Source organism: Pinus tabuliformis, chromosome 5_1 (genome assembly GCF_031772625.1).
Source record: "Pinus tabuliformis cultivar Carrire ecotype Pingquan chromosome 5_1, CPIR1, whole genome shotgun sequence".
Classification (NCBI taxonomy): domain Eukaryota; kingdom Viridiplantae; phylum Streptophyta; class Pinopsida; order Pinales; family Pinaceae; genus Pinus; species Pinus tabuliformis.
In genome coordinates this window covers 105,667,512-105,682,285 of record NC_142305.1, presented here as the reverse complement: position 1 = coordinate 105,682,285, position 14,774 = coordinate 105,667,512, and the positions used below count along the sequence as shown (strand labels likewise).

The following is a 14,774-nucleotide window of genomic DNA, read 5'->3' as shown; positions in this document are numbered from 1 at the left end:
CAGCTCGAAGCACAAACAGTGAAATCAATGCACTAGGAGGCAACCGAGCAAGTGGAGGATAACATATGTTTATCTCAAGTTTTGGGAGCCAAGCCTCCATGATTTTAAGGAAGCTATTGGGAGCTTTATTTGTATAAGTAGAGAGGCCTAGGACCTCACTAGGGTCAAATTTTTGTTGCAGTTTTGCTCTGCTCAACTTCGATCTTACTTTTGGTGAAAGTTTCATGTAATCCTATTACTATTTTGATAATAAAGATGATCTCCTTTTTGAGCTAGCACTAAGTTACCTCAGAGGGCTGAAGCTCTTGGGTTAGGGCCTAATCCAAGTAGCCAATCTCCTCTTGCTTGTATTTATATGCTTTGTTTCAGTTTATGGATTAGTTGTTGTAGATGAATTTCTTTTTTGGTTAAGAATAGGTTGCTTTTGGTGATTTAGAAGGTTGTTTCCATTGGTGTTTTCTATATAGCAGGTTAAACAGTGATAGAAAGAAGATACAAAAGGCCAGCAACAGTGCCTTGGCCTCCTTTCCTCCCTTTGGGACCATGAACTAAGGCCAAGACCCTCTTGCTGCCACAAAAACACAGATTTTCCTTCTCCATAGGATTTCTAGTGTTGCAGTTTGTTAGAAGGTTAATGCTTTGCTTTAGATCTCTTTCACCATGCTCATTTCTATCTTTGCAATAAGTCTTCTTCCATGCTTTCTCTCATTATAGCATTTTACAACATTTCTTTCCATAGCTCATAAGTAGATTAGCTTGATGCAAAATTATGTTTTTTGATGTACTTAATTTCCTTGCTTGCTTGATTTCATTGTTTGACTTTCAGTTCTTTTGCAGCAGATTTCTTCTCACAGCAGGTCAGCCTATCAGCCATCACATTCTCTCCCTAATCTATGCCCTACAAGTCACTCAAAGTTCACCTCAAATCTGCCTTAGTTTTTTGCATTTTTCCATAGGGTTTCTTCCTCTCTCCCGACCATCTTTCCCTCTCCTAGTGATCCTTGGTGAACCCTAGGTACCCTAACACATCATCCCAGCCTTCATCTACCCTTTCCACCCACTCTCACACCTTTAAAACCTTCAAAACTACTCTCGGCATCCTCCTGTAGACCTCTTGTAGACCTCCTGTAGATCCCCTGTGTCCTCCTGTAGATTTTCCTGTAGGCTTCCTTTTGAAGGCCGATTGTGGGAAAAGCCTCCAGAAGGCCACCTGAGACCTCCTAGGACCCATCCACACCATCCTACATCCTCTCAAGTCCCAAAACTACCCTCCATCGCCACCTATTAAATAAATTACATGCATGACAAATTCACATAAAAATCCAAAAAGATGTCTTTTCCTCATTTTCTTCTAGAAATAGCTTGAGTAGGTGTTATTTACTTCCTTGAGTGGGTAATGGCATTCATTTCATGGTTTTCATGTTTCTTTCTGCAAAAGTAGGATTAGTTGGTTAAGTAGGGTTTTGCTATGTTTACTTTACATTTCAGTCTTTTTCCTTTCTGCAAGTAGAGTAGCCTCTGTAGAGTAAGATTTCCTTTCTTTCATCATATATAGAGCTTCTTATGGAATCCACAGAAGTTGGCTTGAACTCCTAGTGATCTTGCGCCAGCTAACCAAGTGACAGCCTGCAATAAGAACTAGTACTTGTGTCATACAACATTGTCACTTCCAAGTTTGTTATGAACTACCGGGTTGATAAGAGTAAAGTAGGCAACCCAGGAGTTGGAGCATTATTGTTGATTGGCCCCTTTCTATAACACACGTTTAACAATGTAGGGCCCATGCCACATGGGTTCGAACTTGCCTGCACCTAGCTTATCATTAGCCTTATCATATAGAAGAACCAAATCGCCCTCGGAAAAAGCTCGAGGAGAGACAGACTGATCAAAATGGGACTTGACCCACTTTTTCTGTGCTTCGATGACCAAAGCAGCACGACGGCGAGTCTCATCTAGTCATTCTAAATACAAGAGGCACTCTTCCTAGGGTGAGGTCTTGGGGAGAAGTTCGATAGTCAGCTTAATTGAGGGAATTTCGCACTCAATCGGTAAAGTTGCTTCCAGACCATAGACTAGCTGGAATGGTGTGAATCCAGTTGCGTCCTTGGACGAGGTTCGGTAAGACCATAGAGCTAAAAAGAGTATGAGATGCCAATTGGACTTATGCATCCCAATGGTGTGCTGAAGCATCATAATAAAGACTTTTTTCAACGCTGCAACTTGGCCATTGGCTTGAGGGTAATACGTGGTTGAGCCATTGTGGCGCAAACCCAATGTAGAAGTCAACTCAACCATAATGTAATCTAGAAAATGGGAGCCATGGTTAGTGATAATGGCTTGAGGCACTCCAAACCTAGAAATAACGTGATTGAATAGAAATTGAGTCATCGTTTCACTGCCCGCAAAGTATGTAGGCATCGCTTCGGCCCATTTGGTGAAATAATCCACAACAATGATAATATACCCATGCCCCTCAGCTGAATGAGGGTTACATTTCATATAGTTGATGCCCCATTTTGCAAAACGACCAATGGTAATAACGGGGTGTAGGTGAGCAGGTGGGGCACGCATTTTTCACCGATAAATTTGGCACTCATGGCATTTGCGAACAAAAAGGATATAATCCTTGAATATGGAGGGCCAAAAATAACTAGCGCGGAGTATTTTTTGAGCAGTAGCATATCCAGATAGATGACTGCCACAGGAACGAAAATGGCAGTCATTCAAGACTCTCTCAGTGTCCTCCAGAGTGAGACAATGACAAAGAATTGAATCGACACCAATGCGGTATAAAGTATCTCCAATGATACGTCAAGGTTGGGATTGATGCTAAACATGTCGGTGATCATCCTTGGTCAACATAGACTAGAAGGTGGATGTTTGGAGTTAAATAATGATATCACCATACCAGGGGTCGAGAGTAATAATAAAAAAAAGAGTCTTGTCTGGGAGCTTCTCATCAGCACCAGTAGGAAGAGAAGTAGAGGGAAGGGAGAAAATCAACTCAGCGAAGACTAGAGATTTCTTATATTTGGAAGTAGTGAACACCAAATCGAATTCTTGGAGGATGACAATCCACTTCAAATATTTGCCCACCCACAACTAAAAAGTCAGGATTTAGGTCATGGGGTTTCATTCGGAAATCACAGTGGTAGTGCGGAGGAGAATGTAATGCCAAAAGCGCTAAACAACCTGTATGGTAGCCAAAGCTAACTTTTCGACATGAGCATAATTTGTTCCGGTGTCAAGGAGATTTCCACTAAGGTAGTAAATAACATGTTCATTTGTTGAATTTAAGCTTCTGTAATCCATATCAAGTTTTTTGAGAAGATTTTTCGGCGTAAATCACATTCGAATGCATTTGTCGACGTGTTTTGAACCTACAAGTGTGGTTCATCATTAGGACAAGTTGAAGATTCAGATCTCGGCTGCATGTTAAATAGACAGAGCAGAACATCCAATGGCTATATTTGACGAGGCAATGACTATATTGTATTGGTCAGCTAGAATGGCTAAAGGCTATATTTGACTGGGAAACGGCTAACCAAACTTGACCAGGGGATATGGACAGGATAATATAATGTTTAAAAATTTAATAATGCCTATTGTCTTTTTTAAATGTAAATTTGTTAATGGGAATTAATTATTTATTGAAATGACCTATATTTAAGTAAAATAAATAAATCTTTAGTTCGTTAGTTTAAAACCAAATATAATTAGATAAGGTATTTATTCATATAAAAATTATAGCTATATATATATATATATATATATAAGATATATAATTAAAAATTACATAATTAACTAATTATTAAACTAATTGTAAATTAGTTTTAATTAAATTAAAAGGTGGAAATATTAAATTTACATATATTTAAATAGTTAATATAAAGTTAGTTTAATATCTATATAAATAAGGTAACGAATAACTTAAAATTAAAAGGGTTGACATTAAATTTATATAAGGGTTATATAATTAAACAATTTTTTTTTTGTATTATATTGAAATCATGTAATTAAACATTTAGCTAATTAATTGTAAGATAGTATTTATTCATATTTAATCAAAGGGGTTAATATTACATCCATATATAATTAAAAAAAAATTATTGTAACTCAATATTATTAATCTTATTACCATACTGAATGTTGTTAAATCTATTAATGGATCTTATTAATAAAGCTATTAAAATAATTATAAACTTAAGCCTTATCTAAATATATTAATAAATTATAATAAGAAAAATTCCTAAAAGGATAACTCAATAAGTTAGGCGAATCAGGGACCAAGGATAAAAATTAATTAAATCAATGGGAAGAAAGTAAGAGGATTATTTTAAAGTAGGTTAGTTATTAGTTCTCATCTTAAAAACATTCATCAGTAATAAAGAAAGGAAAGTATTTATAAGATGAAAATTTATTACCTGAGCAACAATAGATATTATAATATTAATCGAGAGGAAGGGAATGAGAATAGGCGAATAAAAATATAAAATCAAAGGGACGATGAAACAGGAAATATCGACGCTCCAAAAATTGGGGAAGAAACACTAAAAGAGCGGGGGCAAGGGGAAAACGGCTAGGAGGAGAGGGCAGGAATCCAACAAATGCTAATTTTCTAGCCATCATATCTATTGAGATTGTTTGGACTTTTTTCGATCTCAATGGCTTCCCTAAATTTCCGGTGATGAAACTAAGAAACCCTAGCAATAACACGAGCCTCCTCAATACACACGTGATGTTTTGTCTTTTCAACATGCTCTGCTAAGGCGGAAGACCTGGTCCTCCCATGTTTTAAGTCGGCTGAGTGCTCATTAATCCTATGATTAATAGAACGACCAGTCTCGCCAATGTAGGGGGTCCCACAAGAACAGGGAATAACATAGACACCTTTCATGTCTTTGGGGTCGACTAGGTCCTTTACCGACTGGAGGGAGCTACGGATTGTGTTAAGGGGTGTTATAGACATTTTTGGGCACTGCAACCCCAATCATAAATGTCCATAAACCAAGGGCTCTTAAGTCCCTAAAAGTGTTGTTCCAACCCCTAAAAGAACAAGGTCACCTGATTACATCATCTCCCAAAAGTTCTCCATGAAAAACTACTCAGAACTGGTCAAAATTGGACCATCTCACCTGCTCCATGGTCAAAGTGCATTGCATCCCACCTAAATGCACACAGGAGGTGCAATTCATACTGAAAAGCCCTTCTATGGGGTGCAATGGGCGAGAGTGGACAAATGGCAAGGTCAATCTGCGAGGTGGAGGATCATGGAATCTTCCAGAAACTTCTCCTGTGACACTTGCCTCTCTACATTTTCTCAGGGATGAGCAAGAGATCATCAATCTCCAAGTGGAATCAAGAACTATCAAAGAGAGGAGACTAATCAAATCTCAAAAGCTGACTCACCCCCCTTGCAAACATCTATATATGGATCCCTCATCCCAGAGATCCAGGGGATGGAATTTTGTATCTTGTAAGGAAGTGCTACTGGTTTCTTGGTGTAACATCATAGTGTTGGGTGATCTAAGATTTTCATGAGGTGAAGAAGAGCTTTCTTGCTAAGAGGATGATGCTGGGTCAGAACAATTGGTTGTAATCCTCTTTGCTTTTCTTGATTATTAATAAAGCTATTCAAGTTTTCCTCCACATTCTTGTATGATTGATATATGCATTTGTGTGGTCAATATATATCTAGTCCTATATTGTTTATGATAGTAGATCTATGTTCTTGGATAGTGTTATGTTGCTTTGATTCTACAGGTACTCTTTGAAGCTGGGTAAACGAGGAAGCAAGTGGAAAAGGTCTATCAGAAGGGAGAGGAATCAAGCAAAGAACCAAGCGCAAGATAGAGTTTGGTCTCCTTCTTTCCCCTCTTATCTACTTCTCATAAAGGAAAACAAAAGTGGTTTTAGTTTGTTTGTTTCTAAGGTAGCTACCAGCCTTAGTGGGACTAGCAGCTCTGTATAGACACTAGATTTCCCGATAACAAAATGGTGACTCCACTGGAGAGCGAATAGATTGTTTGTTTGTCTATATTTTTTTTCTTTATAAACTTATAGACAGAGCCTGAAGTCAAGCCAGCTAACCTTCAAACTGCATTTGCTATGCAAGTGCAAAGTAGATCAATGTTGCTTCAGTCTATCGCTGGGTTTTTTTTATGAACTGAACAATTGATTTACAAACTCTCTAATTTCCCTTGCAGTGGCTCTAGTAACCTCCTTAGATCTACCCTTGTGATTTATTTACTGATTACCACTTGCTCGGCCAAAATCCCTGAACTGTGCTGCAAACTGTGATCAAGAACTGGATCAAAAGTCTTGCACTGTACCATCGCACCCTCTCTTCAAGGATCTCAGTATGCATCGCACTTCCTGTGTGCTGTAGGTGGGATGCATACTGGAATCCCTGTGTAACAGGTGTGCTGATCAGAAAGGGCTAGTTTTGCCTTCAGACTCTGTTTTTTTCAGTCTTTTCAGCTCTATTCAGGAGTTTTTTTGTCTGTAGTCAATATACCTTTGTTAGAAACCCCCTTTCTTGCCATTATTCTACCTCCATTGTGCAAAGAACTGTAATTTTTTTTATGTATTGTGATCCATTTTCAGTTCTCTTTTACAAAGAAGTAGCGTAATTGAACTGTCGTTTCTTTATTTAGAAGAGTCGCAAGTGTCGTTTTCAGTCATAGAAGAAAATCCGATTGTTCTTGATAGTAGATTACACTGTTACTCTTGTATTTGATTTGAATTAATAGTTTTTCAAGTGTCGAAAGCAAGTTTTCAATTCCAAATAACAAAGTTTCGTCATTCTCTTCATTTTGTCTTGAAAAGAAACTTGTTAGTAATGTCACTTTGAAAAATAATTTAGATTTGCACTTAGCTTTCTTTCTATCATTCACACATTAAGGTTGAAAACAAATACATGCATGTGCATTTGCATTTAGAATGTTTGTTGGTTTGATTTAGGACAGTGCATATAGTGTGTGCTCCCTGCTCTATGTTGAAAGAATATCGTCTCTCTTTCCTTAGTAGCTAGGATTTTCATTGCAAAAAAGAAGATTAAACGATTGTTTATCATCTTAGATTGCATTTTAGGAAATTGTATATCTACATCACGTGGTGAACCTGAAAGGAAAATTTCTTAGGCAAGATCAACTGTAAATTAAATTTAATGAATCTAAAAAATCTTTGGAACCTAACGCACAACATTTAGAAGTCTAGGCTAGAGACGTATTCCAGCGTCGTAAAGCCTGGTCACTGTTGTTTTCATTATTGGTTGGGTGATTCCTCCACTTTGAGATGATAAGTGCCAGTACGGACTTGTGCTCCCATGTACCGTCGAGTATATATTGGGAAACCACAATAGGCTTTATCCTTTATCCATAGGAAGCCGTGTCTGCAGCCCTATCGATTGCAATGCACTGAACACAACATTCGGGAAGATTGACTGTCGTACCGTAAAAAGTATTCTGCAGTTTTTCGATTGGTTTGGTAATCCCTCTGCCTAGAGTTCCAGAGTAGTCTCTTTCATTCCTTTTCAGACTCCTTAAAGGAAAAGGTCCATCTGAGCACTTGTCACTTCAAGCTCATTAAAAATCGAAGGCGACTAGAGTCATCTTTTGATTTTTCTCGACTCTTAAAAATTGAAAAACAGGTTGTGTCAAAGCATCTAAAATTTATTTTATTCGGAATAAACGTCACCTTTCCTACGTTGGTCTTAGGTTGAGAAAAATGGATTCCACCAACCAAGGATTTCCCTTTGGAGGAAATCCTAGTCCTTTCCCCTCTTGGGGAGATGTTGGCGCACCGCATATGGCCACATTGTCACTTCCAGGATTGACAATTGGCTTGCCCGTATGGCTCTTCTCGACCTCTGTCGTCCAGAACACCATGATTCCTAAACAATCAAGTCAACAACTAAACAATACCAGAGTTATCCCCCAACCTTCTACTTTGTCCAATTCTTCCTCTCCTCCTTCCTCTTCGCTTGATGAAGCTAGTAAAGCCAAAAATCAAGTAACCGAGAAGAAGAAGGAAAAGAAGAAGAAAGAGAAGAAGAAGAAGGAGCCAAAGGCGAAAAGGGGCAACCAGGCATCGTCTAACGAAAATCCACACATTGCACTGTCCAGGCCTAAATCGCCATGTGTCATTTGCAAAGGAGACCACTATCATCGAGATTGTCGTTGCATCCCTCGGATCTTAAGGGACTGGTCTCCTCGTTTGCACAATCTGGTGTCATCAACCTCTAATGATCATGTTGAAAATACACCGTCAACTAGTGAAGGTGAAGCCCTTGGACAAAAAGGAAAATGTAAATTTCCTTGTAAACTGTGTGAAGGCGATCACGCCGTCCACCGTTGTCCCTTCTTAGACGAAGCTAAAAGAGTTTTGGACGACCATCCGGTTTCATCGTTACGGCTTTCTCCTGGATATAAGAAACTCTTGCCGAGTCCGTCACTAGTTGAAAATCTGACCAACCCGCCATTGTGGTCGGTTGAAGTGTCTATCATTGAAGATGAACCCTCTGAATCTACACCACACGAAAGTCAAAAGGTCGAGGTGGCAGTTGACCTGGTCTTGCCTTCAGAGGATCCATCTTCAGATGATACAGTCACCGGAGAGAACAAGAACGACACTGTCCAAATTCTCTTCGTAAGCACAGACTCCGATGAACATGGGGGTAGTCTACCCGTTCCTTTACTGTAGGAAGGAAGTTTGTAAGAGTCATATCCGGCCGTCTATTCGGTCCCACCTCCAAGCAACTTGCTTGTTTCCTTCGATTGGAATCTACTAGGTAGACCTCGCTTACCAGCTAGTGTACCATTTTGAATCATCGCTCAAATATATAGAATGGTCATGGCTGGTACCATCATAGATGAAGGGGCTTCTGTGAGTATCCTTTCCTCAACTACTCGAAAAGCGTTTGGTTCGCCATCGCTTTTGCCTGAAATGAGAAATCTAATAGGCTTTGACAAAGGAACCAGTCGACCGTTAGGGATCCTTCCCAATGTGCCGATAACATTGAGAAGGAAAACCGTTCACATGAACGTAATGCTAGTCCAAGGACCCCTGGATTATAATCTACTCCTTGGACGCGACTATATCTATTGCATGGGAGCCATTGTCTCCTCACTCTTTAGAGTAATGTGTTTTTTGCATGAAGGAAGAGTGGTCAAGCTCGTAGACCAGCTTTCATTCCCCGGTTCAAACATAGAAAATAGTCAAATACCATCCCTGAATGGTCTTTTCACGCAAGGAATGTCTCATCAATCCCCAGTCTGTCCACCTGATGAGCGAGTGATTCGGAGGACATGACTGAAACCCAGGGGGCATGCACCCTGGTCTGTTTCGGCAGGAAAACCTTGGGCATAGAGTAGGTTTCCACGAAGGATATATGACTGGTTGATACACCCGTCCATTTAGGAAAATGGGGTTAGACCAGAATAAGATACCTCCGAAGAGGTAGGCATTTCCCGATAAAACAAATGTTTTGTCTGCAAATTGAGGGGTAACCTAGAAACTCTACTTCGCTATACCAAAGGGCATGCAAACCTTTTGGCGTGCAAGCGACGAGCGACCATTTATTTTTTTAAATTTGTAGGTCCTCTAACCATTAAAACTCATAGGATTGGTCATTTCCTAACTTGCATAAAGAAATGATGCGGCGCAAATCTTTGAAAAAATGACATTTTTAATGAGACATCCTTATTACACGACTGGATCGAGCAATTTTAACGCGGAATTCAAGCTCGTTAAAAAATAAACATAAGCAATGAGCAAACGTTCCCCCAGAGTTTAAGCTCATTAAAAAATGAACCAATTTCCGGTAAATAACCATCGTGAATGTATTATCATCAGCCTTTGAAGCCTTGGTCGTGTTCTCATCATCACCTCCACTCTGTATTGGCCGATCATTCACCTCCATTTGATTGTTTACCCTTTTTGAGGAACAGTTGCGAAGAGTGATCCTGTTAGCCATCCTTATGACACTACCATGATTGGAAAATTCCAAACCTTACCTAGAATTAGCTGCTACCCGAATTTATCACTCATTCCTCGAAAAACGAGTCTCCTTTAAGCTCTTTTAAACTGACTCGTAAAATATGAAAAGACTGCCAAGCAATTGGCCTCTCCAGCTCGTTAAAGTGACCAGAAGTGTTATCCCTCCTCTAGATTTTAATTTTTTTGGACTTCAGGGATTATTACACAAAAAGATCGAGCGCTTGTTTTGTTTGCCTCGTTAAAATTACCGAAAATTCATCCCTTTTGTACTGTTTTATACTTTTTCGGACTCAAGGGATTATGTGATGAAAAAGGATTATTGGAGTTTTCTTTACGTCCCTTTTTCAGACTCTCTAAAATTGAAAAAGACCGAGTTATCTTTGTCGTTAAAATTGTTAAATCCGAATAGCGACAAACTTGTCCATACAGACAAGAACGAGTTTCACTATCACTAGGCTCGTTAAAACATAGCGATGGGTTTGCCTGAAGGGCAAATTATAGAACAAGGATATGTTATCCTCCTCAAGCCTGACAAAAATAAAGAGGTACTGGTCAGCAATGACTGGGGAAAAATTGGGAAGAAAACTTGAAGAAACTTTATTGGTAGCAAGTCGCTCTTGAACATGACACTTTCACTCTGCATCCGAGTCAGGTTAGGTTGTTCCATTCACTGGTCATATCACCATTGGACCATCACACCATCCATATTTGGGGTTAACGCTACCAATCCATCATGTCAGTGTCGCCGATATGTTCAAGAGAAGTCACTCAGAGAATTCACCTGTGTCTCATCCACTACAATACATTTACGCTCCATTCTTTCATGACCGCCACCCTGAAACTTATGTCATCAGATCGTTTTCACCTCCATTAAAATCATTTGCTTCATTCCGTGTCATTGATGTGGGATTCACTAAGGCCCTCCTATGATGGATCGCTTCTTGTCGACATCAGCTCATTATCCAAGAAGTCGATCTAGGAACAACCCTTTCAGTACTTTGAAGCTTGCATGCCTCAATGGCAAGTTTCTCACTTCTGGCGACATGTTTACATCAATGGCCTTTGACCGAAAGATTTTGCGTGGTGTTCGACGCCAAGTCCCTTATTCACACCACGTGAATTGTACTGTAGTACCTTGAGGGTCATCATCATTATCAGTGATTCCTTTCGCGCCTATTAACAACTTACATCATTGGCTGGTAATCAGGCGATGTCTTTCCATGTTCGACTCCAGAACATCTCTCACATGGATCGACTTGTACTTTGAGTAAAGATCGAATGAGATTGAAGACCCTGGATCTAATTTCATCCATTCGAGCTGCGATATATATTCAGGAAAATAAAGACATCAAATGTACATCATTACTGCACAAATAATCATCCAACCTAAGGGATGATGGCTCTACAAGAATCATCAGTCTGCACACAGACGATTGTCTATCTTATGTACATGAAAATGAATTTATAAAGTTGAGCATGGGAATGCCTGCCTCAGCTAGATCATGAAAATACTATGAAGATAATGTATTGTATTGTATCTTATTATAGGTCACCTTCCAGCCTGAAAAACTTCGGATCCTCATGATAAAGCATTTCACCCGACATCAAAAGATTAACGACCTCATGCTTTAGGGATCAATTGTTATAGAAATTTTTGGGCACTGCAACCCCAATCATAAATGTCCATAAACCAAGGGCTCTTAAGTCCCTAAAAGTGTTGTTCCAACCCCTAAAATAACAAGGTCAGCTGATTACATCATCTCCCAGAAGTTCTCCATGAAAAACTACTCAGAACTGGTCAAAATTGGACCATCTCACCTGCTCCATGGTCAAAGTGCGCTGCATCCCACCTAAATTCACACGGGAGGTGTGATGCATACTGAAAATCCCTTCTATGGGGTGTGATGGGTGAGATTGGACAAATGGCAAGGTCAATCTGTGAGATGGAGGATCATGGAATCTTCCAGAAACTTCTCCTGTGACACTTGCCTCTCTGCATTCACCCATGGATGCGTAAGAGATCATCAATCTCCAAGTGGAATCAAGAACTATCAGAGAGAGGAAACTAATCAAATCTCAAAAGCTGACTCACCCCCCTTGCAAACATCTATATATGGATCCCTCATCCCAGAGATCCATGGGATGGAATTTTGTATCTTGTAAGGAAGTGCTGCTGGTTTCTTGGTGTAACATCATAGTGTTGGGTGATCTAAGCATTTCATGAGGTGAAGAAGAGCTTTCTTGCTAAGAGGATGATGCTGGGTCAGAACAATTGGTTGTAATCCTCTTTGCTTTTCTTGATTTTGAATAAATCTATTCAAGTTTTCCTCCACATTCTTGTATGATTGATATATGCATTTGTGTGGTCAATATATATCTGGTCCTATATTGTTTATGATAGTAGATCTATGTTCTTGGATAGTGTTATGCTGCTTTGATTCTACAGGTACTCTTTGAAGCTGAGTAAACGAGGAAGCAAGTGGAAAAGGTCTATCAAAAGGGAGAGGAATGAAGCAAGGAACCAAGCGCAAGACAGAGGTTGGTCTCCTTCTTTCCCCTCTTATCTACTTCTCATAAAGGAAAACGAAAGTGGTTTTAGTTTGTTTGTTTCTAAGGTAGCTACCAGCCTTAGTGGGACTAGCAGCTCTGCATAGACACTAGATTTCTCGATAACAAGGGGTCTAAAAGTAGAGGGAACATTATGCTTCCTAAGAATCCTGGAAAGCTTATCAGTAGTCCCTTGGATGAAAGGGAGATGAACCCCCGAGATTCGATCTTTAGGGTTTTTCTTAATCACTGAGCAGTATCTTCATGCCATCTCCCATCATTTCCTAACTCGAAAGTTAGGCATTCTCAACACACTTGTCACTCGTGCGCTGAGAATCTATGATGAAAAGAGCCTTGATAAAGAGAAGGCACACATCCTTAATGTTTTTGTTAATAATTATTATAGTAGGCACCTCGGTATGAAAGCCTTCCTTAAAGCCAGCAAGAATTCATTGATCAAGAAAAAACCTAAAGATCGAATCTCAGGGGTTCATCTCCCTTTCATCCAAGGGACTATTGATAAGATTGCCATGATTCTTAGGAAGCATAATTTTCCCTCTATTTTTAGACCCTTTAACACAATCCATAGCTCCCTCTGATCGGTAAAGGACCCGGTCGACCCCAAAGACATGAAGGGTGTCTATGTTATTCCCTGTTCTTGTGGGACCCCCTACATTGCCGAGACTGGTCATTCTATTAATCAAAGGATTAATGAGCACTCAGTCAACTTAAAACATGGGAGGACCCAGTCTTCCACCTTAGCAGAGCATGCTGAAAAGACAAAACACCATGTTTGTATTGACGAGGCTCATGTTATTGCTAGGGTTGCTCAGTTTCATCATTGGAAATTTAGGGAAGTCATTGAGATCGAAAAAAGCCAAAACAATCTCAATAGAGATGATGGCGGGAAAATTAGCAGTTGTTGGATTCCTGCACTCTCCTCCTAGCCATTTTTCCCCCTTGCCCCCACTCTTTTAGTGTTCATCCTCAATTTCTGGAGTGTCGGTATTTCCTATTTCATCGTCCCGTTGATTTTATATTTTTATTCACCTCTTCTCGTTCCCTTCGTCTCGATTAATATTATAATCTCTATTGTTGCTCAAGTACTAAATTTCCATTTTATAAATACTTTCCTTTCCTTATTATTGCTAAAAATATTTAAGATGAGAACTAATAACTAACCTACTTCAAAGTAATCCTCTTACTTTCTTCCCATTGATTTAATTAATATTTATCCTTGGTCCCTGATTCCCCTAACTTATTGAGTTATCCTTTTAGGAATTTTTCTTATTAAAATTTATTAATATATTTAGATAAGGCTTAAGTTTATATTTATTTTAATAGCTTTATTAATAAGATCCATTAATAGATTTAACAACATTCAGTATGGTAATAACGTTAATAATATTGACTTACAATAAAAGAAAAAAAATAATTATATATGGATGCAATATTAACCCCTTTGATTAAATATGAATAAAGACTATCTTACAATTAATTAACTAAATGTTTAGTTACATAATTTCAATATAATACAAAAAAAAAATGCTTAATTATATAACCTTTACATAAATTTAATGTCAACCCTTTTAATTTAATTAAAACTAACTTACAGTTAGTTTAATAATTAGTTAATTATGTAATTTTTAATGATATATATCTATATAGATATATATATATATATATATATATATATATATATATATATATATATATATATATCTGTATATATATATATATATATATATATATATAGAGAGAGAGAGAGAGAGAGATAAATTGTTATATGAATAAATACCTTATCTAATTTATATTTGCTTTTAGACCCAATCTTCGATAAGACTGCTTCGGTGTGCGAGGCAACGAACGGATTCGAACTGTAAACCTGCCGCTTCATGGCTCTCATGGCGTCGTCGCTCTCTGTGATGCATGTGGGTCGCAGAAGGCCCAAAGCTCTTGTGACGGCCTCGCCCAGGGCCTCCTCCACTTCCATCACTGCAGGGGAAGAAAATGAACCAGCTGTGAAATCTTCCTGGCAGAATGGGAAAGAAATGTGGGCAGAGAAATTGGGAAAACGTGATATCATGACGGAGCTCTGCAACGGCTACCGTATCTTGTCAGATCACGAGCAGCGTTTGATTAACCTGGCGAGCCTGAAGGGAAAATCAGATCTATTAGGGTCGGATTCCCTAACGGATTCAGAGCAAAGGATGATGATGATTGAAGGG

At 38.9% G+C, this 14,774-nt stretch overlaps 1 pseudogene; it reads right to left on the bottom strand.

The window, feature by feature from the left end:
* LOC149163651 (zeaxanthin epoxidase, chloroplastic pseudogene) overlaps positions 1 to 14,452 on the bottom strand; it is a 97,330-nt pseudogene extending 82,878 nt beyond the window's left edge.
* Positions 14,453 to 14,774: the final 322 nt, after the last annotated feature.